Raw genomic sequence first — 8,606 nt, 5'->3', positions numbered from 1 at the left:
GTTTACTGATTGAATCTTTATTTCATGCATGAGTAATTTAAGATGTCAACACGTTTCAGAATACCTGTAGTCGACCGATTTCCCAGTCAAGTAACGAGCTTGGCCCATATTGCTAATGCGAATAAGACTGTGAAGGAGAAGTTTACCCCAAGGCAGTTAGAGATGTTAAAGAGAACAGTTTTTGGACGATTTGTAGACGTTGACATGGTGTTCAACAACCCAATTATCCATCATATGTTGTTGAAAGAAGTGAAGAGGACGAGATCTGACTCAATCTCATTCTCTGTTGGTGGCAAGGTCGTCACTTTTTCGAAGAATGATTTTTTGTTGATGACTAGTTTGTGGCGATCCCCTATGCGAGTTAATCAGAATGAACAGTCCTCATATGAACTTGCAATCAAGTATTTTGGTAATCGAGTGATGAAGAACACCTTACATGTCCATCTACTAGAAGAAAAATACAAGGAGTTGGAGTTTGAAAATGACGAGGATGCTGTGAAGATCACATTAGTCTACTATATGGAGATTGCAATGAAGGGAAAGAACAAATAGAAAAATGCAGTGGACCTTAAACATTTTAAGGACGTTCAAAACATAGAGTATTACAACAGTCTAGACTAGGGTACCATTATTTGGGAGAGGACATTCGATACCCTAAAGACTGCATTGAATGACAAGAGTAGTCTATACAAGACGAAGGTGAAAGGAAATAAAAATTACGTCGTGAAGTACTCTTTGCGTGGATTTCCACAAGCATTCAAAGTAAATTTGCTTAACATAATAATCGTATTGTTTGATTTAACATTACTATTGTTCTTAATATATGTTAAATTTTATTCAGGTATGGGTGTACGAGATCCTAGTTGCATGGGAACATTACGGAGCAAAGGAGCAAGGTGGCTTTGCCTTGCATATTGCGATGGTCATACTCCCACTCAGTGTCCTTCAAAGTACTCGAGAGAGATATATTCGAGTCTAACAATGTATATTTACTCTATGCATAATATTTTTATTTGGTTGTTAAATTGACACTAATCAGTTTACTGGGTTTTTAATGCAGACAAAGGTTAAAGAGGGTCTTGTCATAACAGACGCTGAGAGGGAGTTTCGGGATACCCCAATGGACAGACGACCTATATTTGATCTAAGTACCAATGACGATAGTGCTGAAAGTAGTAGTAGGTCGAGTAGTGGGGGTAGTTCTGAAAGCGATGGTGATGATCATCATGGAGGTAACAATGATGAATGTGGAAGGGTGGAGGGAGGGGATGAACACGAGCATTCTGAGCACGAGGATGCTGAATGTGGAAGGGTGGAAGGAGGGACATACCTAGTGATGATATGTTTCATGATGTGGTGGGGGACGTACACCATGAGGATGAGTTGAACCGACCTGATGTCCATCTTGTGGACTCCCATAGAGAGCGATCTATGGATGAAGAGTGTCCTGAGTGTACTGCCCGTAGGGAGGGAGTCAATCCCAACGATTCTATTTATTCATACCTACGGACCATTGACAGCTCACTATCGAGGTTGGATGGCCGTATATCGAGTTTAGATAGTCGTGTATCTAATATCGAGGAAAACATGACAGACATGAAAGGATAATTGTCGGTCATCCTGTCAATATTGTAGTCTATGTGCAAGGTTTGCATTTACTATCATTTTATGTCTTTACGTGTTTAGTTTTAACGTATTCGTGAACTCATCATTTTAGTTTACTAATTGAAGGGTTCCACGGTGAATGAGGAAACGACAAGGTCGCCCATCCCACATACAGGTGACAATGCCACAGTGTCGCTCATTCTATCTCGGGATCCTGATACCACTGATGCGTTGCCTCTGATACTCTCATCCCCCATGTAGAGCCTTAAAATACCACTGATGCGACTGCTTCTAATACTTTCATCCCCCTTTAGTGCCTGATACCACAACATTACCCACTGACGTCCAACCTATAGAGGCTGACATGTCTGACTTAATCACCATGCCATATACAGAAGCCAACATGTCTGACATCCCAAAGGCCGACACTTCTGGTATTGTTACGACCACAGAAGAAGTTACATTGATGAGTAATTTATTGATCAGTAATCTTTATTTATAGTTTTATATTTCTTGATGAGTAATTTTTTGTTATCTGTTTATGTAGGAATTTTGAAGAACTACTCGTAAGAGGAAAGGTGTTGATAAATATACACCTCCAACTCAAGTAAAGAAGAAAAGTGTGGTTAAGTATCCTCTCCTGGGTGTGCCTACATCACTATCCAGAGCGATTGTCGAGTATAACATAGCACATGACGTTCCACTTAATATCTTTATAGAAATGATGGGTTGGATCTCAGATGAGAATACCGATAACGAGGTTCAAGAGAATTCCTTTAAACCATTTGCCAAGCAATTTTTCAAGGAATTGATTGAACCGAGTTCGTGTGTCGAGTGTGATGTAAGTTTCCTAGTCTTGACTTCTTTACAGTTGGATATCTTGTACTTTGATTGACATAGTATTTTTTTGTGCAGACCATAAATACTTTATTTCTTTTTATGACAGAAAATTTTTATACCTAATCTGACATGTGCATGCACAATTGCCAATTGGTGTAACGATAAATTTTGATATATTTTATTGTGTAGAGTCATTTTACTATGGTATATTTTGTTACTTAACTTCTCATTTTATTTGGCAGAGTCACCTTAATGCTCGTGGCGGGGTATTTAGATGAATAAAGAATAAGACGAGACTGGAGACTGCTATAGTATGGGAGGATGAAGACACGTACAAGGACTACGTCACCAGTAAATTCGATGTCAAATAGGCAGATATGGATTTCGTGTATACGACAATGAATATTAGTGAGCGCTGGATCCTTGCAATGGACATTAATAGAGGCCATATATTTGTGTTCGATTCACTTCCGGCATACACACCAATGATGAAGTTGGGGACTTGGCTGGAGCCATTGACTGTCATAGTAACATCCCCACTTCACTACTGTGACGTGGATCGTTCAAAGCCGGACCTATCCACATCCCGTTGGAAAATCTCACTACCTACGAACGCCGACATACAACACGGGTCGCTTGATTGTGGCATCTTTGTAATAAAATTACTAGAACATTTGGTGACTGTTGTTGATCCGTTAGTAATCACTCACGAGAAAATGAATGAATATAGGATGCAGTTAGTGTGTCAATTGTGGGCAAACACTCCATACTTTTTATGTGTATAAAACATGTATTTTTTATGTATGTAAAAACATATATTTTTTATGTATGTAAAACATGTATAAAACAATTATATCAAAGTTCAAAGTTCAATATAATACATTTTATCAAAACATGTATAATTGAGCTATTACTCTTTTCATTATATCAATGGTATATAAAACATTATATCAAAGTTTAAGGTTCAAAGTTCAAACACTAAGAGAGCGAGATTTCGATATGATTTGATAACAAGATTGTGTTTTCGTGATTTGGAAAAAGATTCACTTTCTTTTATAGAAAAAATACTCATACTCCAACTTGTTATTGTTTTTTGTTTACAGAAAAATGAAGATTGCTTATAGCTTGTTTTTGTTTATAGAAAAAATAGAAAGTATGAAAAACTCTTCTTTAGGGCTTGATCAATGGTATTTATAACACATACCAACAGATCGTTACAAGATAAAGTTAGTTATAAACTAAACTAGATGAGAGGTATTTGAGTCACGGTTTCTGGCATTTTCAGTACGTCGCATGGTTGTGAGCGGTTCGCTATAATTTTGGTGGTTATACCCATAATTCCCACACCGAACACATTTCATTTGTCTGCGAAATTCTCCTCTGGATGGTATTATTTTCATTCTCCGTTGCCCGACTTGTGCCACAAACTTTGGAGGAAAGATAGTCTTTTCTACATATCTAGGAGCTCTCTTCCATTCAGATATGTGCCCAAGTGGATTTATAGACTCCACATACGCAATCATTAGAGAGTCCACTATATAAAATCGACTACAAAGACTCTGAATGGATATGTTTCGTTCCTTGGGGGCAACAATTGCATGTGAACACGGGATACCAAGTGAATCGAATTCCTTACACGTGCATTCCTTCGTGTGAAGATTCACAAAACCGTCCAATCGATTATCTCCACATGGACTCGATAACAATCAATAGGCTCAACCCGATATCGTCTGCCCTTATTGGCCTCATTTGCCAATTGGGTTTCACGGTAGTAAGAATGCAATGTCATTCGAGATGCCTAGTAATTCCTTCGTTCGTAGAACCACGATTGGAGCATTCCTCTAACATGTTCAATCAAGCATACTATGGGCAATATCCGATACTCTTTAGTTAACGAATTGGAACACTCTGCACTATTGGACATCAAGTTGTCATATTTTCGTTCTATTTGGTAAACTTATGCCTACCTTTAAAGGCCGATGTCTTCCAGATATTTCGTGACAACACCGTCTCGAAAACTACGGAGTTTGTCCCATTTTGTCTGGAACTCTGTCATACGAAATGACCTTGTTGCATCTTTAAATATCCCAACAACCGTACTATCCTTAAAGTTGAAGGAACTCTTATCAAAGATAACCTATAAGTGGAAGCAAGTTCGTTCAAACTTCATTGTGATAGAATTACAAGCATTCACAAACATACAAACTAGTTATGCATTTCAGAACAAATAACGGCATGCATCTATAAATTAAATACAAAGGAACGAGAGACATACCTTTTGAAGAACTCTTCTTCTAATTTTCTCTTGCTCTCGTGGAGTCTTGGACTAGTACCTCTCGCTGTCTCTTAGAACGCCAACCCCAATCGTCTAGTAGATTGTTTGGTCAAACACGTACAACCTTCTCCACGAACAGGCAACCTTTCGAACACTTGCACTCAGTGACCTTGGTATTCTCGGAGTGAGAATCTAGGAGGTGTGAGCTCTGTTAGATTTGGTAGAGGGAAGGAGGAAACTACGATCAAATTCAACGACCAAGCAAGTAAGAAAGTATAGAGTCTATCATATAGACTTTGTGTTTGATCGTTTAGTAAAAGATAGCAGGTACATGATCATTTAGGAAAAAACAGCTTGATTGTTTACACGATCGTTTAGAGAAAATCACTCAGGCACACAATCGTTGAGTAAAAGATTACACGATTATTTAGACAAATGCGCGTGTACACGATCATTTAGACAAACACATGAAGTTGTCGTGTAGTCTTCCGTGAGTTAAACGATAGGCAGTGTACTCAAATGAAGCAATTCTTACAAAAATGAAAACATTTTTCATTTTATCCTTCAATTATGAAAACTGAATAAAACCTCCTACTTTCATGTACGGTTAAGGAGAAACCGCCACCAACTATCTCATAATTGTTTTAATTATAAATTAATATAATAACTAACTTATCATATTATATTTATAACCTATAGTTTTAATATCACATCATATTCAACATTTAAACTATAGTTCTTTTCTCTTCTACTAAATATAAATCATGTTTACATCAAATTCCTCCAATTAATGTATCTCATACATCATGTCAACTATATCATATATAATTGAATAAGTTTAATCATATCATATATAGTCAAACCCCCTTTTGTCAATCTGAACACTTCAAACTGACCCAAATATTGATTCTCAACTTGAATCCATTGAGCTACTAAGGGGACCTTATAGACCTGTAGCTTGAAGCTCCAACGGTACGTGATTAGTTGATTAAAATCTTTAGTCACGAGATCCACCATTCGTTAACTGTCGGGTACTCCATTAAAGACCGACAGTTGAACTCTTCTCACCGCAGATATATTTATGTGTGCATCAAATATAACCAGTCAACAGTATGATAACCCTTCACAGATGCTCGTAAGTACAACTAGGCTAATTCACCGTTTTGCCTTTGTAGTTACGTCTAACTCTTTAAGTACCATTGATCCCTCTAATGAATAATACATCATAGTTCTATTATGAGTGGATACCTCTCGGGTCATGAGAAGGTGTGTGGCGCCACATCGTTCAAGCTCCGGAATCAGCCCTTAAGGGAGCAATCTATCTATTTACCTCTACTTCGGGGAAGGAGTGAATTCCATCTTGTGTAATTGAGTTTCCAACTTCTCATTAAGACGAATCCCAAAAGTGGAAGGTTTGAGTCGGCAATCTGGCCCCTGGCACCCATGCAAATCAAAGAACAGCCCTCAAAGGCAAGGTTCCCAACTCACTCAGGATTAAAGTCATATTACCTATGGTCATCCTAGTGAAGTGAAGTCTTTGTCATGAACAACATTATATAACAAAACTAAATACTTCATGGTCCGGTCTTATACAAACTCCTTTGTATAGGACATGTATAGCACACCCCCGCTTGCATGTCTCTACATGAATGATCAGGATCAGACCATCTGTAGCACGTCACAACACTTGTAACTATCTACAAAGTGGGTCGTATTCGTAGTGTCACCAGGATAAGGTTTCCCTCCGACATCCATATACTACAGACCATTTTGGTTATCACTTAAGGCATGATCCGATTGTATGTCTCTACATACATGTTTAAGTTACAACGACAACCAGGGATTTTAGTTTATTGGTTTGTGGTAAATGCAAATAAAACATCTCATGTTTCATAGACAACAATGAAGAAAATATCTCATATTATTACATCACAAGCGTTTGTTCAATACAGATGTTTACAAACTACAGAACCCTACGGGAGCTTAGGGCATTAGCCCTAACAAAAGTTTGTAATAAGATTCTGTTTTATGTGCCACGTGCACAATCCATGAAATACCGTGAGAAAAAAAATGCACGAATAGCATTACTGATAGATACCATCCGCTCAGACACAAACACCAAATTATCGGGTTATCTGATACTGCATTTCAAGTTCGACATAAACCATTTCCATGATCGATCGGTTTCATTGTCCACTATTGCATATGCTAGTGGGTATAATTGATTATTCCTGTCCATAGAAACCGCTACCAACATGGTCCCTTTGTACTTTCCTTTCAAGTGCGACCCATCAACAATTATCACAGGCTGAAAGCTTGCGAAACCTCTAATACAAGGCCCTAATGCCATAAAATATACTTGAAATGCACCTCATCTTCAAGTTCGATCTCAAACACTGTACCTGGATTCTCTATTTTTAATGCTTCCCCATAAGCATGTAATATGGAGTATGAGTATTCTGGAGTACCTCTAGTGAGATCATATGTGGCTTCCCTTGCAGCCCATGTTTACATAACTTATGTTCACGCCATAATCTCTCCTCATATCCTCAAGATATGACAAGGTTTATAAATACGTCCTATTCCTGTAAAATTATCTTTAATCAACTGACCAACAACCGTAGAAGTTGCTTGTCTATGGTCGTGATTCAGAATTCCGATGGAACATGTGTACAAACTGCAGTACTTTGTGATATTGAATATATCAGACTCTTCCATTTTCATTGCATGAAGGCTCCACTTACAAGTCTCCCCAATATATTTGACAGTGAACAAAGATTTGGTTGACTTCCTGACCCTAAATTCAAAATTTTTGTTGATGGACAAAATAGGTAATCGCATTTTCAAGTCCTTTTTACTCAAAAATAGTTGACCAACTTCAACGTTCTCTGTCCCAGATGAAGAGGTACCAGGCATAATCAACTCTCCCCTATGACTTGAAGACACATATAGTGGAATCATTGCAGTTGTTGTAGAACAACACACATCTCTATGATCACGATCCATTTCATTCAATCCTATTGGTGTTTCATTAACATCCACTGAAGGACCACAACGTTGCTCTGGATGACCACAATCCATATAATCAAGTCTAAATGATCTCTTATTACCAACAACTGAAGTACTGCCCAATTCTAAATTCAATTTTGCTGGATTAGTGTGATTGTCGTCTAGTGATAATGTTGATGGTATAGTGTTGGTAGACAATGGAATATCATCCTTCCGATAAAACTAATATGATTTCTCATATTGTCTGTCCACAGTCGTATCATCATAACTCACATTTTCAAACCCCATTCTAATATTTTCGTCCTAATTCGATTTTAGCATTATAGATAACTGAAGTCTACTAAGCTCTTCTCAGGAAAGAAGGAAGCGAACATCATCATCATCATTCCTTATATATTGTGGAAGGGCTCATATTCAAGCTTATATTTAACTCTCATTATAAGATCAATCTCTGAAGAACTGACATTTGTAACCCCTGTAGATGTGAGATTTAAGTTCTTCATACTTCAATGTAACAGACACAATGATTCATATCAACTCTCTCCCAATATATGAACTTTCATTCTCATCCTAATCACTTCCATATTGAATAAGTAGACACTTTTCTGTCATCCTACAAAGCAAGAGAACATTTGTCATTAAGTTGCACAAGCAATTGAAGTGTACTCTCGCTCTTTCTTACTCTCGCTCTTTCTTAATCTCGCTCTTTCTTAATCTCGCTCTTTCTTAATCTCGCTCTCTCTCTATCTCGCTCTCTCTCTTAATCTCGCTCTCTCCCCCCACCCTATAATGAAACAAACTCAAAATAATGAAACATCGTTATGAAAAACTTGTTCCATTATGAAAAGTCTCGTCTTGGAAATCTCCGTTCAACAAA

Source organism: Benincasa hispida, chromosome 12, assembly GCF_009727055.1.
Source record: "Benincasa hispida cultivar B227 chromosome 12, ASM972705v1, whole genome shotgun sequence".
NCBI lineage: Eukaryota > Viridiplantae > Streptophyta > Magnoliopsida > Cucurbitales > Cucurbitaceae > Benincasa > Benincasa hispida.
This window is presented reverse-complemented; position numbering follows the sequence as displayed.